This window comes from Triticum urartu, chromosome 2 (assembly GCF_003073215.2).
Source record: "Triticum urartu cultivar G1812 chromosome 2, Tu2.1, whole genome shotgun sequence".
Classification (NCBI taxonomy): domain Eukaryota; kingdom Viridiplantae; phylum Streptophyta; class Magnoliopsida; order Poales; family Poaceae; genus Triticum; species Triticum urartu.
This window is the reverse complement of record NC_053023.1, coordinates 735,173,455-735,186,984: the sequence shown is the minus strand read 5'-3', so window position 1 is coordinate 735,186,984 and position 13,530 is coordinate 735,173,455.

Genomic DNA, 13,530 nt, shown 5'->3' with positions numbered 1-13,530 from the left:
GTCTCATCATTATCAAGTGGGTCAAGCGGCATATTTTGCAAGATTAAATTGTGCAAGAGTGCACATGCCATGATGATTCGACATTGGGTCTTCATAGGAAAAAAGGACGGGGACCTCAAAATCGCCCACTGACCCTTGAGTCTTCCAAAAGACCTTTCTACAATATTTCGGGCTCTGGCGTGCCGCATGTTGTAGTACTCCTCTGCACTACGAGGTGGGTTGTGATACCTTTGACCACGGTATGGAGCTAAAAATCCTTTCGCATTTGTGTAACCAGCATCAACAAGATAATATTGATCTTCAGGGACATGCAACCCATTTGGCCTTGAGATGGCATCTCTAAGAACACGACCATCATGTGCAGAACCCTCCCAACCAGGTAGTATGTAAATGAACTGCATGTCAGGTGCACACACACCTAACACATTTGTATCTATATCACCCAACCTTGATCGGTATCTTCCTTTCATAGTAGCTGGGACAGTTACCCCTATGTGTGTGCCATCTAACGCTCCAAGACAATTCTACAACATAAACAGCAGTGTGCAAACATTAGCATCTTTACCACTATTGAGTTCATCTAGTAATTTTTTTTCTTAGTAGCTATTTACCTTGAAATATTTCCATTTACCATCTATGCAGTCCTCGGGTATATGTTCTGGTTTCTTAAGTAGCAATGGATGAAGCTTCAAAACAGCTAGAAGACAAGCATTGAAGTTCCTACTAACTGGCTCCGGGCTTCGGTAAAATAATTTCCCTACTGCCCTATTTTTTAAATGGTGAGCTAATACATAAAGGAATGATGCCACTATCTCCTCCAATGATTCCTTGTACCCCTTAGGCCACCAACATCTCTCACCATCTCACATAATATATGAAATGTTCTCCTATCCATACGAAGTTGACTTATACACGCTGCGTCGCTCTCACCAGTAAGTTTATACAAATTCTCTCCTCTTAGCTCTCTAATTCTAAGCCTCCTTTCTATTTGCCAACACTTTCTTCTATAAACTAATCCAAAGATTAACCACACATAATAGTATACAAGCATAATGGCACTCATCAGATTAATAAATGCTACATTTCTTCTTCGACGTCTCGCGCTTAAGGGAAGAGGGGCCATAACTGAAAAGATATACAAAATATAGGGTAATTCTAGGAGGCGTGGTTGCTTGCTAAAAGAAATTAATGTCTACTCAAGTGTATGGGTGAAGTAAATATATGATAGCATGTGTTCTTATCATTGCTTGTTGTTGCATTGGAAAGATTCATACCACTATAAGAAGAAAATAACGTTAAGAACATATCAACATTAGGGGAAAAACTCACCAACCGATGGGGGAGGAGAGGAATGAGCAGGACAACCGATGAACCGTTTTTGGGAAAAAGAATGTTAAAGTGGAGGTTGATAAGCGAAAATACAATACACTTCAAATACTGCACACGAAAACAAAACAAAATATTAGAAATTGCTATCATTTATAAGCCAACAAAATAGTATACAAACAAAATAATAGTTCTCCTAAAGAGAACAGATCAAAGAGTGTAAATAAGTGGCACCGTCGTCATCATAGTGTGCACACGGTCACATATTATTAGCGTCCAGAGATCATAAGACTGAATTAGAAACAAAATTCTCAAGTTGAAATCTCAAGGTAGCAACATATATAAACAGGACACAAAGACAAGCTGGATACCAATATAAATAAGAAAAGATCAAAATGTTCAGTTAACTCAATCTGGTTCGCAGCAATATGTGCAGTTAAGTCATCCTTGAAATTGTAGCATGACAGTCATCATGAGTGACGCTCGGGCTTAATCTCCATAGAATTTGTTTCTCACCATGGCTATCTTTATAGCTCCCATTTTCAGGTCATGATTAATCACAGGTAGTTTACTTCTATCTACAATCCACAAGTGCTTGAACCAAACAGTACAGGAAAAGATGATCAAGAACAGATCAATATTTTTCTAGTGTGTCACTGAATCAAGAAGAAATCAAGAAAAAAATGTAAATGATGTTTAGCCCTAACCTAATCCGGTAGCATGGTCGGTGCTGCTTCTCGACGGCAAGAACGAGGACGACTAGATGGCTCTGGAACTGAACAGTGAGGCGCTGGATCTGACACACACACACGTCCTCTTTGAACCCCCACACAGGCCAGCACAATGTGGATGTCTAGGCTCGAGATCTTGCGCAAGGACCTGGGAAGCTGAAAGGAGGAGAGGTGTCCGGTGAAAAACCACAAGATTTGGTCGATCCGCCGGCGTACGCGTGGGGAAGAAGGAGCGGACGGTCAGGTGACCTACCTACAGCCCTGAAGCTTGAGGTGTCAGAGAAGGAGCGGGCGGGTTTCTTCTTGACGCCGGGGAAGTCGGCCTCGACGCCTCCGACGCCGGCGGGGGTGGCCGGAGAAGGAGATCAGCGAAGGCCAGTCGCGGGCTGGAGGTGGCGGAGGGGAAGGATTGGAGGCTCGGGGGCTTGGGGAAGGGATCTGTTTGCGGTCAGGTTCGGGCGTAATCGGACCGAGACCTGGGTGGGATCTGTTTACACCGTAATGAATAACGGAGCTACCTAAACAAACAACTATTAACGCAATCTGTTACCGTCGTTATCAGGTTGCGTTACAATTCGCCGAACCAAACACCTCCGAAGATTTAAACAGTTTTGAAGTTTAGTGTTTTTTCCTAGACTTTGATGACAATTTAGGGTTGTAATATGGACTTTCCTGAAAAACAAAGGATGGGTTGTGGTTCAGTTTGGTCCCACTGCCCTTTGCCTATGATGATGATGCGATAATAGAAGATTCCCATGATAAAACAGAGCATGTCAACGAGACTAAAAGAGCATACGACACGCGGAAATGTTTACAAGACTAGGCACCTTTGGGCGCAATCAATTTATTATTGTGTTTAAAATTATCTTGCTCCACAATCATCATGTGCTTGCCTGGCAGGTATATATAGCTAGTAACCAATTTGTTATAGCTAGTTAAAATGTCTTGCCTAGTTGAAATACTAACCTAAAGGCTATCTCTTTTGAGGAAAATGACTTGTTGCATAGATGTTACATACTTCTAACATGCCTGCTGGCCAATTATGAAGACAAACATCTGTCCAAAAATAACTAAGCAACGATCACTTCTAAATAGCGATAGCGCCAGCCAGTTTTTTTGTTTGATGCATCATGTAGGAGGCAATACTAGTCAACTGAACTGAGGCATTCCATTAAGCAAGACAACATTACAAGATTACAAAAGAGCCATAACAAAGAAAATAAAAGGGAAGAAAATGACTATGTATAGGGGTGCCAGATAAATATGGTGTGGACTACTCGCCAAGGCCTTTGCACCAACAAGCAGAAGGGATAGAATGACAACGTTGAATGCGTGAACCCACAACAACACGACATTGTTGTGGGTAAGCTATAGCGACGAGTCGGCACTTGAGGCAACATGGTCGAGCACCATGCATTCCTCGACTTACACATAAACCACAACTGGACAACTTATTGACAACTTAGACGCTCTGCAATTCATATGAGTAGCAACTAAGCTTAACTATCCTTATCTACAAGCCTCTTTGAGGATATTTGTTAGATCCGTACATTGTAGAGCTTTATCAGGATATTTAGAGATACTAAAATAGACACAAACACATAAGTACATCTGAGGTTCACACTTTTTTTGTATATATGAAAGTGGTTATTAATTTTTTTAATGATTTGCTTACATTTTAAAGGAATTTGGTTGAGCAAGATTTCCGAAACTAACATGTTAAACAATATTTTATACATCAAAACAAAGTTCTTCTTGTCATGGTGTATATGTGTGTAATGATTCGATATCAAATACACAATGTCAAAGTGGTAATGTTGTAAGATACAATTGAAAATTATGGAAATTAAAATTTTATGCTAAAGTTAATTAATAAAAACAATGTGGTAAATTATTGGAATGCTTATCTATAAATAAGTAAAACTTATCTATATATAAGTAAAAATGTTTATTATAAATATGTGATGACCAATAAGGTATTTTGTCCAATATGATCTTTAGTAAGCGACAAGGTTTTTGAGTCGCGACTTGGCGAGTCGCCGCGAGCCCCGCGGCTCGGCGTATAGTCGACGAAAGTCGCTATATAGTCGCCATAATTCGTTGTATAGTCGCGAGTCGCCCTGATTTTTGGAAAATGAATTGGCGATTAGTCAGCGACTCAAAAACCATGATAAGCGACAACATATACTATTACGCATTAATAACTTATATTTTAAAGATACCATAGAGCTTACCTTTCTTTCCATCCATTATATTGAATGTGATATTGTTCTAAAGGATGCTGCAATACCTTGCATTTGTTGCGGCATAATGAAATAGTTGAATAAATACCACTTTTTGACAACGGCGAGTCTACTTGAGGGATTTAATAGGCTGGAGCCTCCCGCGCACAATGGTTTTTCTTAGTAGTAATATTCAGGGCCTAGCCCCATAAATCAAGTGTGGGCCCATCCAAATTAATGTCCATCAAATGTGTCGAGTTTGTACACCAAGCATTCAGTCCAACCGAGGAGCGTGCAGACGACATCGTGGAACACGACATGAAGGCATAGATGTTATCCACGCCAGCTTCCTTAACGATGTAACGCCGGAAACCCTATCCACATATGGATGGCCTATGGGCACCTGAGGTGGTGAGCATTGGTTACAGACGTTGGAGATGGTAAAGCAGAGAGATGCAAGCTATGGATCATGAGTTGGACAACGAAATACGTCGGCATCGACCGTAATGAATCAACGAGCATGACACGAGAAAGTGATTGTGGCTTGGGAGAAAAAATGAGAGAGGGGGGGAGAGAAAGCCTGCGGGTGGGGTTTCCCCCACCCATTTGGCCGTGGTGGGCCGCATGTGGCCAAAGCCAAAACGGCTAGCCCATAAGATATAGGAAATGGGTCCAAATTATGTAAAAGAACTTGTTTTGTCCTTTTTATCAAAAAATTATATAAGATATAGGAAATGAGTCCAAATTATATAAAAGAATTTGTTTTGTCTTTTCTAAAAAAGGGTTCCTAATATTTTCCCTCTTAAACTATTCCAAAAAGTAAAAAATCAAGTCAAGAATATTATTCTAGAGTACAACTTAAATTTTATTTTTCAACCAATGTTTAGGTGTTTTTTCTATGTATTTGTAGTTCAAGTTTGTATTATACCCATTAATACTTAGAAATCCAATTAATTTCTTAAAATGGAAAATGAACCATGCCAAAATTTGACATGGAAAAATGTAATGATATATGTTGCATGTACAAAACATATTAAGGTCAAACGATGAAGTAACTGTGAATTCATCTTCAACCTCATGCTTTTCCTTTCAAAACTATGATTCTTCTTTGAAAATGCTTTAGTTTTATAAGAAATGTACATCAAAATTTTAGTTAAACCTTCTAATATTTTAACTATAACCTCTAGATGTCATATCATGACACCGTGCCTAGTTACACGTTCTTCAGGCTTCATTTGCATTTATTTTGCATTAGAAAACAAATAACCTCTTAGTTAGTGTTTGAATTTTCCAACCTAAATGTTTGCATTTTTTCCTTGTATAAGACCTAAGAGTATACCCAGTAACTTAAACATGGTTTTCAACCAATTTGAGGGCATTTTTCAATATAATTGGAGTTAAAATATGACTTACGAACCCTCGAAATTGCCAAATTTTGACATGAAAGATTTAGTGGTGCATGTTTAGTGTAGGAAATAAAATCAAGATCAAACGTTAACGCGATTGTTGTTGCCTTCAAACCACACGACATCCCTTTTGAAGCTACGATTATTCCTAAGAGATACTTTGATTTATAGTTAATGTAGATCGCAACTTTTGTGAAACCTTCTCAAATTTTAAACACATACCATGGGTATCATATTTTGAAACCATACCAATTTTCATGTTTTACAGACTTCACTCGCGGTTTTTAAATTCATAAGGCAATAAGCTCTAACTGAATTTTCATTTTCCCACATAATTGCTTGAATTTCAATTTTTTTTTGTATAAGACCTAAAATTAACTCAACAACTAGAATATGTTTTTTCAACCAATTTGTGGGCATTTTTCTTGTATTTGTAGTTCTAAATTGAATTATATACATTAAATACCTAGAAATCCATTTAATGACTTAAAATAGAAAATGAAACATATGTCAAACATTGACATTGAAGATGTAATAGTGTATGTTGAGTAGAAAAAAATTCCACGTCAGACGTTGAATCAACTGTCACTTCGCCTTCAAGCCTTACACTTTCCCTTTAAGAACTAATATTCTGTCATAGTTGTTCAATTTCTAGGCAATGTACATAAAAATAATTATGAAGCCCTCTCAATTTTGAACCACGGGCTCTATATGTCATATCATGATGCCATGAAACTTCTCATGTTTTTCAAACTTCATTTGCATTTTTATAAATTCAAAAAACATCTAATTTACAGTATGAATTTTCCCACCATTTTTTTTAATTTTCAAAACACTCTTTGTATAATACTAAAAATATACGCATTAACTTAAATGTAATCTTTCTACCAATTGCTTACCATTTTTCATGTTCTTGTAGGTAAAATGCATGTCCATCAAATAAATATAAATTCATTTAGTGATTTAACATAGAAAATGACCCTTGAATAATGCCAAACTTTAACATGCACCATGTAATGTTGTATCTTGCGTGTAGAAAAAACTTTGAGGTCAAATGGTGATGTAACTATGGTTGCTCTTTCGAAAACTATGACGCCGTCTTTCAAAACTATGACTCTTTCTTGGAAATGTTTCAGTTTCTAAGTCATGTACATCACATTTTTTATGAAATCTCTTCTAAAATATTACAAAAAAAAGCAAATAAAATAAAAATTCAAAACTTTTCCCTTAATAATCCAAATGTGTACATGCATGATATTGGATTTTACTTGTTTACCATGTGTTTTACACTCGACAAGGCAATACCACTGTCCGTCCACCGTCAACCACGATTAAAATTGACATGTGTCCAAATATTTGCCTAGTGTTTTTTTGTTTGCCAAGTATTTTTTCCCCAAAATCAAACACTCGGGAAACTTTCAATATGCCGAGTGTCTATTTTTACCGAGTGTTTTACAACCACACTCCGTAAAGTTGTGTGTTTGCTGAGTGTCCAATAAAATGCACTCAACAAACTCGTTGATTCCCATAGTGGTAAATAAAAATGAAGGGAGCATCTTCCAGGGCTGTGTCTTCAAATGTAAGGACCGACAGGATAATTACACAGTGCGATGATTATGTATTGATTAATAATTGCGAGCCACCCTGTGGTTGGATGCTTAGAGGGACAGTGGTATCCCCTGTCCACCAGGTTCAAGTCTTGGTGCTTGCATTATTCCTAGGTTTATTTCAAGATTTCCGGCGATGCGCTTTCAGTGGGAGGAGATGTTCCCGTCGAAGACGAGGTGCCTACGGTGACTTCGTAAATCTCAAGATATTATGCCGGCTCAGTCTCTCGAAGGTGCTCATAGGGGTAGGGTGTGCATGTGTGACTCCAAAGCAGTTACTTACTCTGTTACTCCAGATCGAAGCTCGTCTCGCCCTTCCTTCATTTTGTGTTTGTAAATAGACATTTGTTTGTTCAGACCAAACCGACTAAAGAAACTCTGCCTGATAGTTCAGTAGTCCCCCCCCCCCACCGGCCCTCGCGTCGTCCCCTTGGGCGACTCGGGGGCGACTAGGGTTCCGCCGCCGCCGCCACCCCCCATCCACCCCCTTCCTTCCCCTCGCCGCTACCAGAGACGGCCGCCGGGAAGCCCGCGCAGTCGCCGGTGAAGGTGGCGGCGGGGATCTCGGCGCTCCTCCCCCTCTTGGAGGCCTGTGGTTCCTTGGGCGGCGGCCCTTGCCGGAGAGGCGACGTCGTCGGGCGGTGGGCGGCGTTCGCAGGGGGTGCTGGCCAGCGTGCCCGGCCGTGCGGGCGGCGGGTGGCTGGTGGAATTCGGCCACGGCGTGTTTTGCTTCGTCAGATCTGGAGGTGTGAAATCCCTATCCCCTGCTGCTTCTCTCTCGCCTCCGTGGTGGGCTAGCTACGTCTGGCTCCAGCGTTGGTGCGTGTTGGTGGTCAGCCAGGGAACCGGGGGAAACCTTGGCCGGCCCGGCCGGCCCGGCGGCGGCAACGCCCAAGGGCGCTGCTTTCCTTCATGGGGGCGCAGCCGAGGTCCCCTGCTCTCCACCCCGATCCCCCTGCCCGGGTGAAAACCTTTATCCCCGGCGGATTTGGCAGCGGCGGCGCCTTGCGCGCCGTGACCTTGCTGGAGGCGTCGTCAAGGGTGCGGGGATCGGTCGGGAGATTATGCAGGTGAGGGATTGCGCTACCTCCTCCGCGTCGTCCGATTCCTGAAGCTCGTCTCCAACTAGTTGGGCATGGACTGTGGCGGAGCAGCCGGCGAGGTATATCCCAAATCGATGTGGTCATCCCATGTCCACCTTGCGATGCGAGGGCGACATTCTTCCAGCTCTAGGGTGAGCTTCTCGAAATCCCGACGGTGCGGCGCCTACGAGCCATGGCGAGGGGGAAGGGTCCCTCTTCGGTGATTGAGAAGGAAGATGTTGGGTCATTTCTTCTCTAAGTGTTCCTGGAGCACGGTCCATCCTCGAAGGTCGGCTATGTCCTGATGCGCTGTTCCGTTCCTGCTACATATGATCCTAGTGTGGAGTGCTCGGCCTTTACTAGCTGTAATCTTTTGTGGCTTGTGGAGGTTGTAGTGAGTAGTCTTTCCAGTGTTCCTCATTGTATCGTTCTGACCGTTGTAAGTTAGGTTGTCTGCTGTAATTCCTGGCCGGTTGATGGCTTTGTTAATTCAAAGCCGGGCTCTTCGTGAGCCTTCGTTCTAAAATAAAAAAAGGGTGTGCATGTGTTCCTTCATAGGGGTGAGTGTATGCGCGTATGTATGAGCGCTTGCGTTTGTACTGTGTTTAATTTTTTTATATATAATCTCTATATAGCAAATGGATTGTGTTCCCTTGTTACCTATTACAAGAGGCTTGCATCTTAAACAAGTAATAAAAATAATAAGGCACGATTATTTCCCTCTATATATGATAAGTTGGGTCATTCCGTCACTGTGTACGTACCAAGTTATTTACTTTATGCATAATCATATGGTAATCATCGGTTGTTCAGATGCCCTGGGTGGCACTGGCCCATGGCAAGATCCACCGTCAATTTCTTATTCTCCATCCAACGACTAGCCATTATGTGCTCTGGCTCAAAAAAAGACATGGCTAGCGGGCTCCCGAGCGTTCATTGGTAGAAACTAGCGCTCATCAAAATATGGAAAAGAATAGCTGACGCGGACGACCACAGTTCACTAAAAAAGGAACCATGTCCTCGCGTGCATTTATTTAGGGATTCAAAAAGTTTAAAAAATTGTAACTTCCGATTTAAGTGTCGAAATTTAATTTCGTTTTCACAGTTGGCTTTCTCGCGACGAGTTCTTCGAAACTAGATCTCATATAGATAGGTTTCGTCGAACCTTTTTTTGAGGCAACTTTGGATACGATGGAGGCAACTTTAGTGCTATAAAAAAACAATTTCATTTTTTCCCAGTAGGACCGCCTATTAGGTTGATTTGTGTAAAAAAAATGAGAAAACCACAGACACAACATGATGCACCTTTAGTGCTACATATGTAAAATTCTAAGTTCATCATTGATGGGGCTATTGGAGGCAAAACAAGGACAATAACTTTCATATTGTTATGCACTTGAGTATCACATAAACAAATTAGCAATTTTTGGAGTGTTTTCGTGCAACTCTTGTGCATTCAACAAGCAACTCATGTGTGTTTCCTATTGGTTGGTTTGTGTAAAATGAGAAAATCAAGAAAATGTGTGCAAGTCCAACTCATCTTGTGTGTGTATGCAACTATATACATCTGCATATAGCAATTGTTGTAGCAAACTCTAAGCAACTGCCCCCCTAGCAGAAATCCACGCAATTGTTCTAGCAAGATCCCAAGCCACTATTCCTAGCAAAAAAATCCAAGCAATTGTCCTAGCAAATCCAAGAAATTGTAATACCAAAACGCAATGCAAAATTGTTTATAGCAAAACCAAGCAAATGTATTACCAACCAGCAATGCAAAATTATTCTAGCATAACCGAGCAACTATCCTACAAAACCAAGCAACTGTACTATCCAATTCAAGCAACTGCATTACTAAATAACAACTATGAAAAAAAATGTCCTAGAAAAACCAAGCAATTGTCTCTAGCATTCCTACTTAGATTGTCTACTTTAGGCAGAAAAAACGTATGATCAACTTGAATAGCCTTTGTGGACAGCTATCTTACCCCCCTCCTCTCCCCATGCAACTTATCTATTCTAACAAAAATCCAAAACAAGTTGATTACAAAGAAAACACAAAATGAAAATTGTTCTAGCAAAATAATCCAAGCAACTGTCTACCAAAACAAAGCAACTATATTACAAAAAACACAAATGCAAAAACCTGTTCAAAATGAATCCAGGCAACTGTCCCACAAAATCACGAGAACTTGACAATGATAATTACTTGCCTAACAATGATGCCTGGTTTGCATGTCATCACTAATTAGTTGGCTACAATACTAGGACAAGTTGTCTGTCAGTGTAGCTCATGATGCATGTACTCTGAAACATAGTGTTGGCATACTCGATTGTGTGATAGACAACTTATATGTGAATTTAGTGAACATCATGATCATGGGAGGCAACTTATTAAGGACTTCTCCTTGAAAGGCAATTATAGTAGGCAAACTAAGAAGAGTTGCTTTCCTATAACACTAAAGTTTCCTCTCCAGCACCCAAAGTTGCTCAGAAAAAAAAGTTCGTCGAAATATACCCATATGGGATCTAGTTTTGAAGAACTCACCGTGAAAAATCCAATGGTGAAAATGAATCTAAATTCTGATACTTGAATCAAAAGTTATGGCTTTTTAAATTTTGTAAAACCCAAATAAATGCACATATTTTTTCTTTCTTGTCTTGTGTTCGGATGGGATGAGGACCAGATAATTTCTTTTTTTGTACTATAGTGATGACACACACCCTTTATGGCAGGTCTACTCAGATGCAATGTGAGTTTTTTTTGTCGCATAGCGTGTGTGCTTCGTAAGTCCAATTAGCGCAGCTGCACTGATAAGTATTTGGGCAAAAAAGGCTATTATGTGCTCATTAGCGCTTTGGTCGGTAGAACAGTGAGAGTGCTCAGCTAGCAGAGCATACGGATAGGTGACATAGTTTAAAAAACCGAACCAGCAACCGAACTGGTGAGGCTGCCGGTTCAGGTTTTTATTGGTCGGGCCGTCAGTTCATCGGTTCATTTGAGACCAAAAACCAAAATATTAAATATATTTTTTCAAATTTTTGACCTCACATCAAATGATTACACATAACATTGGATGCAAATCATTAATAATTACAAATTATTATTAGCCTAGTTGGTTATTGAGCCTTTAGCATGCCTTGCCTGAAGGTTAGCTGTTTCATTCCTCGTTGATGCACCTTTTAAAATACTTTCTAGTTTTTAATAAAAGACCAGTACACCTTAAAAAATCAGGCAAGACGCTACTCCATGGTTTTTTCGGTCGGACCGCCGGTCTGGCCTAGTTTTTAAAACTATGATAGGTGCTGGTAGTGGTAGATAGGATGCATACCTCTGAAGTTCAGTCTTCCTCCTCCTACAGTACAGCAAACCAATATCAGTTTTCCTAAGTTAAAAAAATACTAGTTTTCATTTACTCCCTCCGTTTCGAATTACTTGTCTTAAATTTGTTTAGATACGGATGTATCTAGCACTAAAATGAGTCTAGATACATTCGTATCTAAACAAATCCAAGACAAGTAATTTAGAACGGAGGGAGTACGTGTTTGAAATAAGATCTCACATGCATCCATGTACGGATTATTCTCTCCGGTGATGAAAATTTTCCTTGTTCTTGTTTTTCTTTGCGCCAATGAATTTTTTTTTCATATGATGATGTTATTCATTGCTGCAGCCTAGCACTACTTTTTTCCATCTCCTATCCGCTATCCATCGATGTACCATATAGTACATGCCATTTCGTAGTCCTACCAGATCATTATAACCACACTAGAAGAACGCCCGTGCTTTGCTATGGGCTATCTGCAATGTTATCGGTAACACTCGGGTTCAACACAAAAAACCTCATCCAACGATGTACCTTCCTTTTTTCTGTCGGAACCTCCCATTCTCGATCGGCTTTCTTCCGTAGCGGGACATTTCGCGCTGGAGCCACCTCCTTTAGAACCAGATGACGTCGACCTCATCTTCACCGTGCATTGCAATAAAGATGAAAATTTTCATGTTTACAATATAATAGAGTGGGTTAAACTAACAACATACTATTGACACAAAGCAACAAATAACTACGGATAGCATTCTCAAACGTCCATTCAACTTTGCAAATGCACATTCACATTGGAGGAGAGTGGCAACATGAACGTATTCCTAGTCGCCAATAAGCCGCACCTCCATCCCACATATGCTGTAAGGGATAATTGTCGTTCTTCTCTTTCTCGTCTTTCCCTACACCTTCTACTCCTCGCGTCTTCGCTAACCCGTTTCATTGGCGCCAACCAGCACCACGTCAATATTAGTGTGTTCGTCACCAACGCCTCATCTTCTTATTTCTCATTTCTCGTCAGTTTTAGTTCTTGTTCCTACTTATTTTCAAGAATACTCTTTCTTTTTTTCTCTCTCTTATTATTTGGAACACTCTTTTCTTTCTCCAACACCATGGACCGTTTGGTGGCTTTAGTTCTTTTTCCTTCTTGTTCTTGGAACACTCTTTCTTCTTATTATCGCATGAACCACCTGGCCAATGTTGTGTCGTCTTGTCCTCACCCGTGAATATTTTGGCAACCGTCAAGGTGTGGACATCCTGCGGAGCATAGTCTTGATCCATCTAGGTGAACCCTAGGTCGCCCATGTCTCAAGAGCATGGTGGCCGTTGTCCATGTTGACAAGCGGTGCTCGGTGATTGGCCATGCAGTCGAGAGCCCGTTGATCGCCCTTGCCCACGAGCACTTTCAAAATGATTCGCTGTGATTAACTACTTGCTTAATTGATTGAGTACACAAATAATTAATGACCTACCTAATTCTTTCCATGCCTAATTAACTGTCAACCAAATCAATTAATTATCTGACTAATTGTAAAATATCCCTACTTCCAATTATCTGTAGGCATAAATAATTGTCTAAAAAATTAATTAATTGCATTAATCACTCAACTTCCAAATTGATTCGGTGCAAACAAATTCTATTTAAATGGACCTAATTAATTGCATATGTAGTTAACTGTCTAGCTAATTTATTGCATCAATGGTTTGATTTCGAAATTGACTTAGTGCTCAGTTTTTAAAATATTTTCGCATGAATGGCTGCTACAAATGCCAAAGATGATGACTACCTATTAATGTTAGACACATTCCCTTAACGAATTTCTTGACATTTAAATG